At 44.4% G+C, this 12,925-nt stretch overlaps 1 pseudogene across 1 annotated transcript; it reads right to left on the bottom strand.

The window, feature by feature from the left end:
- Positions 1 to 3,559: 3,559 nt before the first annotated feature.
- LOC311145361 (serine/threonine-protein kinase MARK2-like) lies at positions 3,560 to 5,700 on the bottom strand (annotated as a pseudogene). Its single transcript has one exon. The product of its transcript is annotated as a serine/threonine-protein kinase MARK2-like (transcript).
- Positions 5,701 to 12,925: the final 7,225 nt, after the last annotated feature.

Genomic DNA, 12,925 nt, shown 5'->3' with positions numbered 1-12,925 from the left:
GACCAGCCCATCTGGCATTTGCCCGAAATGACAGATTGCCAGTCCGCCCCTGAATTATTGCCTCATAACTGGACAGTGGATACTTTGGTTTTCTAAACTTTATGCTGTGTTATAGCCTATTTATTTTCTAAGCCAATTTTTGTTCACCATTAGATTGTTTATTAAATTCATATGCCGGTAGGCTATAGGCTATTAGCCCACACAGGCAGTTGGCCTACAAGATGTCCATTTATTGTTTTACATTTTTGTTTTGCTTCAGCAAAACGATAGGCTACTGTTCAATAAGACTTTTCAAATTAATAGGCCCAAATGCTCAAGAAAAACGGAATTGTTCAATAAATAAATTAAAGGGCAAAGTAGCCTAATTGTACAGTGCATTCTCACAAAAGCGTGTGGAATGTGTAATTTATTGTTTGACTTTTTTTCACTAAAGCATGCTGCAAGGTGTATATTTAGGCTATTGGTAGACATGTTTTCTTTCAGCAAAACAGTAGGCGTTCAAATTATTTATTTTTCAACTAGGCAAGTCAGTTAAGAACAAATTCTTATTTACAATGACAGCCTACACCGGCCAAACCCGGATGACGCTGGGCCAATTGTGCGCCGCCCTATGAGACTCCCAATCACGACCGGTTGTGACACAGCCTGTAATCGAACCAGGGGGTCTGTTGTGACGCCTCAAGCACTGAGACGCAGTGCCTTAGACCGCTGTGCCACTCGGGAGCCCAATAGGCCTAAACATTCTATAAATAAATTAATAAATGTGGAAGAAAAATGTCATTGTTCAATAAATGTTCAACAGATAAAAAGGGAACTGAACAGCGCATTTTCTATATTTGAGGTTAAGGGTCGGGTGCGGGCCTCAGATTTTCACTTTATCACATATAGTCGGGTGGTTCCGGATGGGTTATTAGCAATTGCGGGTGTAAGCGGGTGAACAAACAGCTGACCCGCGCATCACTAATTAACCGATCAATTATCCCACCCCATCAATCATTTTATTAACTGGGAGTATTCCATGAACATCCCATTCATAAGTGTTAGTCATCATCACACAGGAAATAAAAGTGTTGAGAGGAGCCATACATGCACTGATAATGCATTGGAAATGTGTCTGAGCTAGTATGTTTTTCTACTAAGATTCAGTTTGTTCATAGGGTTTGGGATAAATATGACGAGATCATCATACTTTACATATTTAGCAGATGCTCTTATCCAGAGCGACTTATAGTAGTGAGTGCATACATTTTCATAATTTTTCATACTGGTCCCCTGTGATCGTTGAAAGCGCCATGCTCTACCAACTGAGCCACACGGGACCTTTCTCAGAAAAACTGCCGAAAAGGGCTCAAATTCAAAGGCACCCCATGTATCATTTCATTGTATTTCTGATTACTTGGTGATTTCAGCACTCCTGCATTCATGGCTCAGCAGGATTTATCAAACCCCTTTCGATTACATTTTCATAGGACCTTGATCTCAAAGGGTGGAGCAATCAATACAATATCCATTAGCATCCAAGGCATTGTTAGTGAGAATCATTTCCCGGCCTCACACTTTTTCTTCTTCCTCCTCAGTTATTTCAGAAGGAGAGAGAGAAGGTCTGGTAGATGGATTTGAAAAATGAACACCCAAGATGCTGATTTCTGTAACTACACCTCCTGATCATAATAGTTTTTCTCCCCTATAGTCATCTGTATATTGCCTGGTCGAGTTTGGAAGAAGTCCATTGTAAATTGATACATCATGTTCACTTGGAGGATTATAAAATTGAACAATTTCAAATATTTACATTGCATTTTACATTTTAGTCATTTAGCAGATGCTCTTATCCAGAGCGACTTACAGTTAGTGAGTGCATAAATTTTTCATACTGGCCCCCCGTGGGAAACGAACCCACAACCCTGGCGTTGCAAGCACCATGCTCTACCAACTGAGCTACAGGAGGGCGGATACATACATACAATTTAATAATTAAATACTCATAGATAAAAGGTTGAATATTTTGGGACGCACATCATAAAGGGAGGGGAGGGGTGGAGGAGTAGAAAGGTGATGGGAGCGGAGGATTAGAAAGATGGCTGCTGTGTGTTCCTCTCTCAGGATGATATTCTCTGTACTGAAGCCTGATACTACCCCATTAAAAACAAAAGAATCACAAGTTTCTTTCTGTCATAATAACATGATAAATCATCATGGTGATATAACAATAAAATAAATGTTTTAAAGAAAGGCAACGAATGAAACTGAACTTTTTCCAGTGCACAACCTTAAACCAACAACCAGGAAAAAGAAAGAAAGAACATTTCAATTTTAAGTTCAGCCCTCCAATGATCAAGCAAGTCTATTGGCCTGGGACTTGAAGATATGGGGATGATTTCACCCCTGATGTAAGGAAAAAATAAAAATAGATAATGGGTGGAGGGAGACAGAGCAGGGGGTTTGGGAGAGGCCTGGTGTTTGTGTACGTGTGTGTGTGTATTAAAAACAGACAGCAGTCATTAAGGGTGGAGTCCAGTGAAGGCTGGTGGGAGGAGCCACAGGAGGACGCACTCATTGTAATGGCTGAAATGGAAAAAATTGAACGGAGTCAAAAGTGATTTCCATATGTTTGATACCGTTCCATTAGTTCCATTCCAGCCATTACAATGAGCCCGTCCTCCCACATCTCCTCCCACCAGCCTCCACTGTTGGAGTCTGGTTTAGCGTGTGTGTGTTAAAACAGAGTGTTGTCTGGGGTGTTGACTGTCTCCCCTCACATCAAACAGGCAGAGAAACACATGGCTCAGCTCAGCGTTGTGCTGCACAAAGAGTCTGTCCATCCACTAAACCAAAAGGCCAGTGAGTGTGTGAATATGATCCACAGTACAGTTTCCAGGTAGTCCATTTGGGTCAGAGAACAACAGAACCCAGAACAGGAGAACAGTTCCAGTGTTGAGTTATTTTATTTCCAGAATCCAGTAAGTCCGCTCTGTTCACTTCACTCTAGAACTCAGTCTAGAACCCACTGTAGTAGAACAGAGGGGAGAAGAGTGAAGGTCAGTCTTAGGCCTCTGCTCTCCCTTTCTTCCTCTCCTCCCCTACCTCTCCTCTCAGAACAGTGTGTGTGTAGAGTGTCCATAACCACCAGTGTGGAATGAAAGGAGTAGAACAGCAGAACCAACATGCAGTGGATATAGAACAAGATAACCCAAGAAGACACCAGCTAGAGAACGTTCAAAAGGTTCTAAAACACAAACCTCAACAGAGAAAAAGAAAAAGAACTAGGTAGAATTATCCCCATTTCCTCCCTCCTAACAGAAGAGAACAATCTCTTCATCTAAAGTCTTCTTTAAAATATTCTCGAACATTGACCCCTCAAACCCATCCAGGTCCAAAACTCCCCCCTCCAGCACTAATACGCATAGTTCTTCTCCTCTCTTCCTTATGATCAGACTTCTCACGAAGTAAAGTTATTCCTTCCTTCCTTGCTTTCCTCTCCTTTCTTCCCCCATCCCTCTCTTCCGGCATATATGTAAACCCCCCCCATCTGTCCCCTCCCTCCATCCATCCCTGCATCTCACAGTTTGAGCTCGTTGGCAATCTTTGACGCAATGTTTTTAAACACGATCGACGTCCCGGAGATCCACTTGAACCGCACGCCGTTCAGCGAGAGGCGGGGCAGCTTGCACACCTCCGTCTCCCATTGGACGAAGTCATCGCGGGCAGGGTTCCCCGAGACGTAGAGCAGCATGTAGCGCTCCCGGAGCTCGTACTCACAGCTGTTGGAATCTAGAACCTTCCGGATCTCTTGCATCATCTCCCCGGGTTCCATGGAGGACGTGGTCTTCATCGACCAGGTGAACCGGAGGGAACGTGGTTTGGTCGACAGGTCCTTCGTGGACGGGGTGCCGGAAACGGGGGAGGAGTTATCTTTGTTCTCATCTCCGCCACCGCTGTGGGAGGATCCTAGGACGCCGCTCTTCTCTGATTTGTCAACAGCGCTGCTCAGCATCGACCTGCGTACAAACTTGGAGGTGAACTTGGAGAAGATGCCGGTGGCCCCGGGTCTCCTGGCCTGGCTGTTCCCGTTGCTGAGGGAGGGGGAGGCTAGAGCTCCACTGTAGGGAGAACCCTGCTGGTCCCTGTCACCTCTCTGCTGTCCTGCGTGGAAAGTGCTGCGGATGGCCACCCCCCGGGAGAAGTTGGTATGGTCCGTCACCGTGGCACTGCTGATGTTGTGGGCTGAGGGGGATGCGCCAGGTGGCCTCTGGGGGGAGCGCTGTCCTTGCCGCTCTGTACCCCCTGGCCCAGCGTAGCTCTCTCAGTGAGAGGAGAATTTCTGCTGCGACCTGTACCAGTCGACAAGATGCTATTGGTAGAGGGTGTGCCACTCTTCTTGCGGTCGGAGACCAGCTGACTGGCTGGCACTTTGACCGAGCTGCCCGATCCTTTCCTCCCAGAATCCTCCATGTTATCCCCCTGACCACGCCCCTTGGCAAAAGACCCCTGGTCGGTGGCTCTGCAAGGTTTCTGGTTGGATGATATGCTGCGCTGTACCTTTTTGGGCGGTGAAGGTGCGTTACTGTTGGTGAGGTCACTTCCTAGACGGGGCTTAATGACACCCTCATCCAGCTCGTGGTTGGTGTAGTCCAGTAGTAGGTATGTGGCCATGACTTCGTTGTATTTCTGGTTGACCAGCGAGTCCTGCACCTCCTCCATGGTGTAACCCATCTGAATCATGATCTCTGTCCTCTTAGGGTCCTTGTAGTCAGGCATGGGTTCTATGTAAGGTCTCAACTCCTCCTCTTCATGTCCCACATTCATCCATCTATCTTTCATTATCTGCTCCAGGCTGCCTCTCTTGGTGTGGTTGAGAATCAGGAACTTCTTCAGTAGGTTCTCACAGTCTGTAGACATGTAGAACGGAATACGGTATTTCCCCCTTAACACACGCTCTCTCAACTCATTGAGGTTCTGTCCATCGAAGGGCAGCGACCCTGAAACCAGCATATACAGTATAACCCCCAGACTCCAGACATCCACCTCTGGTCCATCGTACTTCTTCCCCTGGAACAGCTCTGGAGCGGCGTAGGGAGGGGAACCGCAGAACGTGTCTAGCTTGCTGCCCATTACATACTCATTACTAAAGCCAAAGTCTGCAATCTTGATGTTTATGTCAGCATCCAGGAGTAGGTTCTCAGCCTTTAGATCTCTGTGGACAATACACTTCTGGTGACAGTACTGGACCGCTGACACAATCTGTCTGAATTTGGCACGTGCCTCCTTTTCTTTCATCCTTCCATGAGCGACCAGGTAATCAAACACCTCCCCTCCACTGGCATACTCCATGACCAGATACAATGTCTTCTCCGTCTCTATCACCTCAAATAACTTCACTATGTTAGGATGATTCAACAACTTCATGATTCTCACTTCCCGGAAGAGCTTCTGTAGACTGGAAGAGTTGAGTTGGGTCTTATCAATAATCTTCACAGCTACCTCTGTCCCGGTGAGGACATGGCGTGCCAGCTTGACCTTAGCGAAGTTGCCCTTACCGATGGTCTTTAGTAACCGGTAGTTACCAATGTGAGGGGTCTCCTCCACTGTCGTGGCAACCGAGTTCCGACACCGCGGCATGCTGGGAATGCCCCCCGTCTTGGTGTCCTGGCCACCAGACGGATTTTCAATAACGGCCAACAATGGCGTCCTGGTCGACATTTTCGGTGATTTTGAAAAAAAAATAGGGGTCAGGAGGAAGACAGATACAAATCCTTTCAGGGTCGTGTGTTTATTTAGCAGTGGTAAAAACCGACGTGCGTCCGCGTTGGAAAATGTTCCGTAGCTAGCCACACAGTCTGTGTGATCAACAAGTTGATTACTAAATTAGATCGCCAGCCAGCTAGCTTATAAGTACGTGTCCCATGTCAACAAATTAAAAAATAGAGGGTCCAAAGTTGTTCAGCCGTTTGAACTCACTGGGTAAAGTTAATGCTAAAAATGTTTTGCTGACAGCATAAATTAGGTTTCTACCTAATTAGCTAGCTAACGTTTGCAAATATGTATCATGTCTCGCTAGTTAACGTTAATAAATAGTTACGTTTTAGACTAGGTCCAACTAGTATGCTAACGTTGGCTATCGGCTACATTTGAAAAAGCACAAATTCTAGGCTAATGTTATGAATGGCAAGGCTAACGTCAGCTAATAAACTCGCTAGACAGCTAGCAGCTAGCAGCTAGCAAATACACTTGTTTAATCAAGCAAGGAAAGTTTGGATCGAAGGAAATACTCTAATCAATTGAATTTCACAGGTTTTCATCAAACCAATTTCCTATCATATAATTAGACTTGTTCAAATACGTTGAGAAATTAAGCCAGATTTGAGTGTTCTTTTATGACAGTTTTGGCAACGCAGTAGCAAAGAACACAACATTGCTTATCTTTATAACCAAAATGAATCATACAACTACTACAGATATTTTGGATATTTTGCAGCTGTTTCAAATGTTGATGTTTAGCCTACGAACAAGAACGGTGCCAAACCAACCTTTTAATGAGAATTCGTCGGCGAGTGGGTAACCTGCCTCTACCATCTGTTCTATTAGCCAACGTGCAATCACTAGAGAATAAACTGGATGAGCTCCGTTCGAGACTATCCTACCAATGGGACATTAAAAACGGTAATATCTAATGTTTCACCGAGTTGTGGCTGAACGACGACACAGATAATATACAGTTGGCTGGGTATTCTGTGCATTGGCAAGACAGAACAGCTATGTAAGTTAAGACGAGGGGTGGGGGTGTGTCAATGACAGCTGGTGCGCAATGTCTAATATTAAGTTAGTCTCGAGGTATTGCTTGCCTGAGGTAGAGTTCCGCTGGATAAGCTGTAGACCACACTATCTACCAAGGGAGATTTCATCTATATTTGTAGTAGCCGTCTTTTTACCAGCACAAACCAACGCTGGCACTAAGACTGCACTCAACGAGCTGTATAAGGCCATACGCAAACAAGAAAATGCTAATCCAAAAGCGGCGCTCTTAGTGGCCGGGGACTTTAATGCAGGAAAACTTACATCCGTTTTACCTAATTTCTACCAGCATGTCACATGTGCAACCAGAGGAAAAAAAACTCTAGACCACCTTTACTCCACACACAGAGACGCGTATAAAGCTTTCCCTCACCCTCCATTTGGAAAATCTGACCACGATTCTATCCTCCTGATTCCTGCTTACAAGCAAAAACTAAAGCAGGAAGTACCAGTGACTCGCTCAATACGGAAATGGTCAGATGATGCAGATGCTACGCTACAGGACTATTTTGCTAGCACAGACTGGAATTTGTTCCGGGATTCGTCCAATGGCACCGAGGAGTATACCACCTCAGTCACCGGCTACATCAATAAGTGCATCGACAACGTCATCCCCACAGTGACCGTACATACATATCCCAACCAGAAGCCATGGATTACAGGCAACATCCGCACCGAGCTAAATGCTAGAGTTGCCGCTTTCAAGGAGCGGGACACTAATCCGGACACTTATAAGAAATCCTGCTATGCCCTCAGATGAACCATCAAGCAGGCAAAGCGTCAAATACTGGACTAAGATTGAATCCTACTACACCGGCTCCGATGCTTGTCGGATGTGGCAGGCTTGCAAACTATTACTTACTACAAAGGGAAACCCAGCCGCGAGCTGCCCAGTGACGCGGGCCTACCAAATGCCTTTATTGCTCGCTTCAAGGACGACTCCAACACCATCATTAAGTTTGCTGACGACAAAACGGTGGTAGGCCTGATCATCGACAACGATGAGACAGCCTATAGGGAGGAGGTCAGAGACCTGGCGGTGTGGTGCCAGGACAACAACCTCTCCCTCAACGTGAGCGAGACAAAGGAGATGATCGTGGACTACAGGGAAAGGAGGGCCGAACACGCCCCCATTCACATCAACAGGGCTGTAGTGGAGCGGGTCGAGAGCTTCAAGTTCCTTGGTGTCCACATACCAAAACAAACTATCATGGTCCAAACACACCAAGAATGTCATGAAGAGGGTACGACAACGCCTTTCCCCCTCAGGAGACTGAAAAGATTTGGCATGGGTCCCCAGATCCTCAAAATGTTATACAGCTGCACCATTGAGAGCATCCTGACCGGTTGCATCACCGCCTGGTATGGCAACTGCTCAGTATCCGACCGTAATGCGCTACAGAGGGTAGTGCGTACAGCCCAGTACATCACTGGGGCCAAGCTTCCTGCCATCCAGGACCTACAGTACCAGTCAAAAGTTTGGACACACCTACTCATTCAAGAGTTGTTCTTTATTTTTACTATTTTCTACATTGTAGAATAATAGTGAAGACATCAAAACTATGAAATAACACACATGGAATCATGTAGTAACCCAAAAAGTGTTAAACAACTCAAAATATATTTTATATTTGAGATTCTTCAAATAGCCACCCTTTGCCTTGATGACAGCTTTGCACACTATTGGCATTCTCTCAACCAGCTTCACCTAGAATGCTTTTCCAACAGTCTTGAAGGAGTTCCCACATATGCTGAGCACTTGTTGGCTGCTTTTCCTTCACTCTGCAGTCCGACTCATCCCAAACCAACCCAATTGGATTGAGGTCGGGTGATTGTGGAGGCCAGATCATCTGATGCAGCACTCCATCACTCTTCTTCTTGGTCAAATAGCCCTTACACAGCCTGGTGGTGTGTTTTGGGTCATTGTCCTGTTGAAAAACAAATGTCCCACTAAGCGCAAACCAGATGGGATGGCGTATCGCTGCAGAATGCTGTCGTAGCCATGCTGGTTAAGTGTGCCTTGAATTCTAAATATATCACAGACAGTGTCACCAGCAAAGCACACCCACACCATAACACCTCCTCCTCCGTGCTTTACGGTGGGAAATACACATGCGGAGATCATCCGTACACCTACTCTGCGTCTCACAAAGACAAGGCGGTAGGAAAAAAAATCTCAAATTTCGACTCATCAAACCAAAGGACACTGGTCTAATATCCATTCCTTGTGTTTCTTCTTATTGGTGTCCTTTAGTAGTGGTTTCTTTGCAGCAATTCGACCATGAAGGCCTGATTCACGCAGTCTCCTCTGAACAGTTGATGTTGAGATGTGTCTGGGACTTGAACTCTGTGAAGCATTTATTTGGGCTGCAATTTCTGAGGCTGGTAACTCTAAGAATGCCAATAGTGTGCAAAGCTGTCATCAAGGCAAAGGGTGGCTATTTGAAGAATCTCAAATATAACATATATTTAGATTTGTTTAACACTTTTTACGTTACTATATGATTCCATATGTGTTAATTCATAGTTTTGATGTCTTCACTATTATTCTACAATGTAAAAAAAAAAAAAAAAAAAAACTTGAATGAGTAGGTATGTCCAAACTTTTGACTGGTACTGTATATATATATACACTACCGTTCAAAAGTTTGGGGTCACTTAGAAATGTCCTTGTTTTCGAAAGAAAAGCCTTTTTTTTGGGTCCATTAAAATAACATCAAATTGATCAGAAATACAGTGTAGACGTTGTTAATGTTGTAAATGGCTATTGTAGCTGGAAATGTCTGGAATATCTACATAGGCGTACAGAGGCCCATTATCAGCAACCATCAGTCCTGTGTTCCAATGGCACGTTGTGTTTGCTAATCCAAGTTTATCATTTTAAAAGGCTAATTGATCATTAGAAAACCCTTTTGCAATTGTGGGTTCGATTACAGGCTCAAAACGGCCAGAAACAAACAACTTTCTTCTGAAACTCGTCAGTCTATTCTTGTTCTGAGAAATAAAGGCTATTCCATGCGAGAAATTGCCAAGAAACTGAAGATCTCGTACAACGCTGTGTACTACTCCCTTCACAGAACACCGCAAACTGGCTCTAACCAGAATAGAAAGAGGAGTGGGAGGCCCCGGTGCACAACTGAGCAAGAGGACGAATACATTAGAGTGTCTAGGTTGAGAAACAGATGCCTCACAGGTCCTCAACTGGCAGCTTCATGAAATAGTGCCCGCAAAACACCAGTCTCAACGTTAACAGTGAAGAGGCGACTCCGGGATGCTGACCTTCTAGGCAGAGTTGCAAAGAAAAAGCCATTCTCAGACTTGCCAATAAAAATAAAAGATTAAGATGGGCAGTCGGAGATATGGCTTTTTCTTTGCAACTCTGCCTAGAAGGTCAGCATCCCGGAGTCGCCTCTTTACTGTTGACCTTGAGACGTGTTTTGCTGGTACTATTTAATGATTTTTTAAATTTTAATTAAAGTACTGTAATATTATATCTCTGATCTAGGTAGAGTGAGCTACAGGGCTTCACATTTGACATATAACTGGGATGAGCACCTGTCCATTCCATATCTTTTTGTCACGCCCTGGCTCTGGGGATTCTTTAATGTTGAGGCAGGGTGTGGACTTGTTATGTTTAGTTTTCTATGGGTTTTGTTCTAGATCGTTTATTTCTATGTTGGCCAGGGTGGTTCCCAATCAGAGACAGCTGTAGCTCGTTGTCTCTGATTGGGGACCATACTTAGGCAGCCTGTTTTCACCAGTTTATTGTGTGATCTTGTTCCGGAAGGTTTGTGTTCAACCCAGGGCTTCACGTATCGTTTGTTTTGTTGTTTTGGTTCGTGTTGTGTACATTTAATAAAGAATGTACGCATATCACGCTGCGCCTTGGTCCGCTTCATCTTATAACGATCGTGACACTTTTGCATTATGTAAATGTTCTCTGAAGTTATCCCCTCACACAAAGTGCCATACCTTCATAATAAACCATAACTCTTTGTTGGATATTTGCATGTATTTGTACAGGATGCCTGTATGGGTCCACTGATTACCTAAAAATGGCCAATAGCGTTGGGATAAGATGCAAACTTGATTTCAGACTAACAAGGGCATCAGTCAATGGTTCATCCATACAGATCGTGCATGTCAAAAGGCAGGTGCCTGTTATGTCATGGTTCTATTGCCTGTAAGTTGTTTGTAGAGGTCACTGAGGCAGGGGGTCCTTGTCAGATCTCACATCTGTATAGGTGCCTTACACATGCCTGAGAAACAGTGACCACTGACACACAAGAGAAACAAGGGAAATTAAAAAGGGGATAGAGCAGAATGTTTGTTTTAGTTCTATAATCTACTTCAAAAACATATTTTTAGCAAGGAAGAGTGTCCAGAGTTGAGGCAACTTTCAGAGGATGTAGCTTCGGAGCAGGGTATGACTTCTGTAGAGCCACCTGGACTAATTGCATCGACATCCCCCACTTTGTTTTTGCACTGCTGCTACTCGCTGTTTATTATCTATGCATAGTCACTTTACCCCTACCTACATGTACAAATGAACTCGACTAACCTGTACCCCCACACATTGACTTGGTACCGGTACCCCCTGTATATAGCCTCATTATTGTTATTTTATTATGTTATATATTTTTTTTTACTTAACTCTATTTTCTTAAAACTGCGTTGTTGGTTAAGGGCTTGTAAGTAAGCATTTCAAAGTAAGGTCCTGTTGTATTCGGCGCATGTGACAAATAAAATTTGATTTGACTTAATCTACAAGCATGATAACAAATGATCCACTGTCTGATAGTAAACTATTGCCATGGGGATTTGATTGCTGGCTGGGCAAGTGACACATTCGCTTGTGTAGCTGTATCTCAGTGAATTACGTATTCATTTTGATTGTCACACAAACACGCACGAAACGCATGCACACACTCACACACACACGCATCAGATGACATTTTAGAACAGCAATGCACCAAAACACCCTGCAGAAGTAACAGTGGAATGGGACTATTTATTCAGCTCAGCTCTAAAAGGGGTCATGTGATCTGGGGGCAGGTAATTATAGTGTACGCTTAATTACATTAAGAACCTCTAGTTTCTCTTTTCATATTATCTCTGGGCAAAACAGAGAGATTTGATTATGTTAATAACCAGCTTTTCATATGTCGTGTTAATGGAGGCCCAGTTCAAAGTCATTAGTGCTGTGAGAAATCTCTGTTGGAGAACCCGGGCTCTCTCGAACACAGCCCATGCAGGCAAAGTGCACATTGTTCAATGGTAATGTTATTGATCTAGGTATAGTGAGCTACAGGGCTTTTTCTCATTACTGCGTCTTATTCATGCTTCTTGTGTAATGACGCCCACAAAGCATTTACTGCCATGCCCATTTAGATGATCTACCAGAGAAGTCATAATGGAGATGGAGGGAAAAATGAAGGGGAAATAGTATGCGTCATTCAGGCTACTCTTATCTCTCAATTATGCTCCGACGGATGGCAGTGGAAACAGTTGAAGATGTTCAAGATATGGCCTTTGCTACATGGTTGATGTCATGACACTGAGTGTCCACACTTGTCCATTTCAAGTGTGACCTTTGCATCGGTAATGGTGGGAAACATGTCAGCGTCTGTCATTTTGTCATGCACTGTCTCCTCACAGTCTTCCTTTCCTCATATCCTTTCCTTATTTCCGGGCCTTTTCTGCATTACCACTGACATGTGAAAAGGACTAGCCAGGTATCCACCATTTTCTTTTCACCTTTTAATTCTCCTCAGATAAATGATAATGAACTAATTGCGACATGGATATTTACAAAGACCAATTGGGCCACAGCCAAACAACTGTGGGCTATCCCTACTCCTCCCCGGCTTCTCTCTGTCTCTCTCCCACACAGAGGCATCCGGGCTTGCATGGAGCCAGAGCTGCTCAGTCAAATGCTTCACAATTTATTATTTGTTACAAATCTGCAACAGCTGGAGTGCTGTGGAATGCATGCAAACTTTGTATATGTAATTTGGTGACAAGTCAGACTTAATCAAGCTCCAGTGTGCCTGCCTGGATGGGGTTAGCGCGGGAGAGAGAGCGGCATATGGGCTCTGAAGAGAGAACAGGCAGTGGGCAGGGAGACTCGGCT

Source organism: Coregonus lavaretus (genome assembly GCF_964263955.1).
Source record: "Coregonus lavaretus genome assembly, chromosome: 18".
NCBI lineage: Eukaryota > Metazoa > Chordata > Actinopteri > Salmoniformes > Salmonidae > Coregonus > Coregonus lavaretus.
Note: the sequence above shows the minus strand (reverse complement) of the source record. Positions and strands in the feature narration are given on the sequence as shown.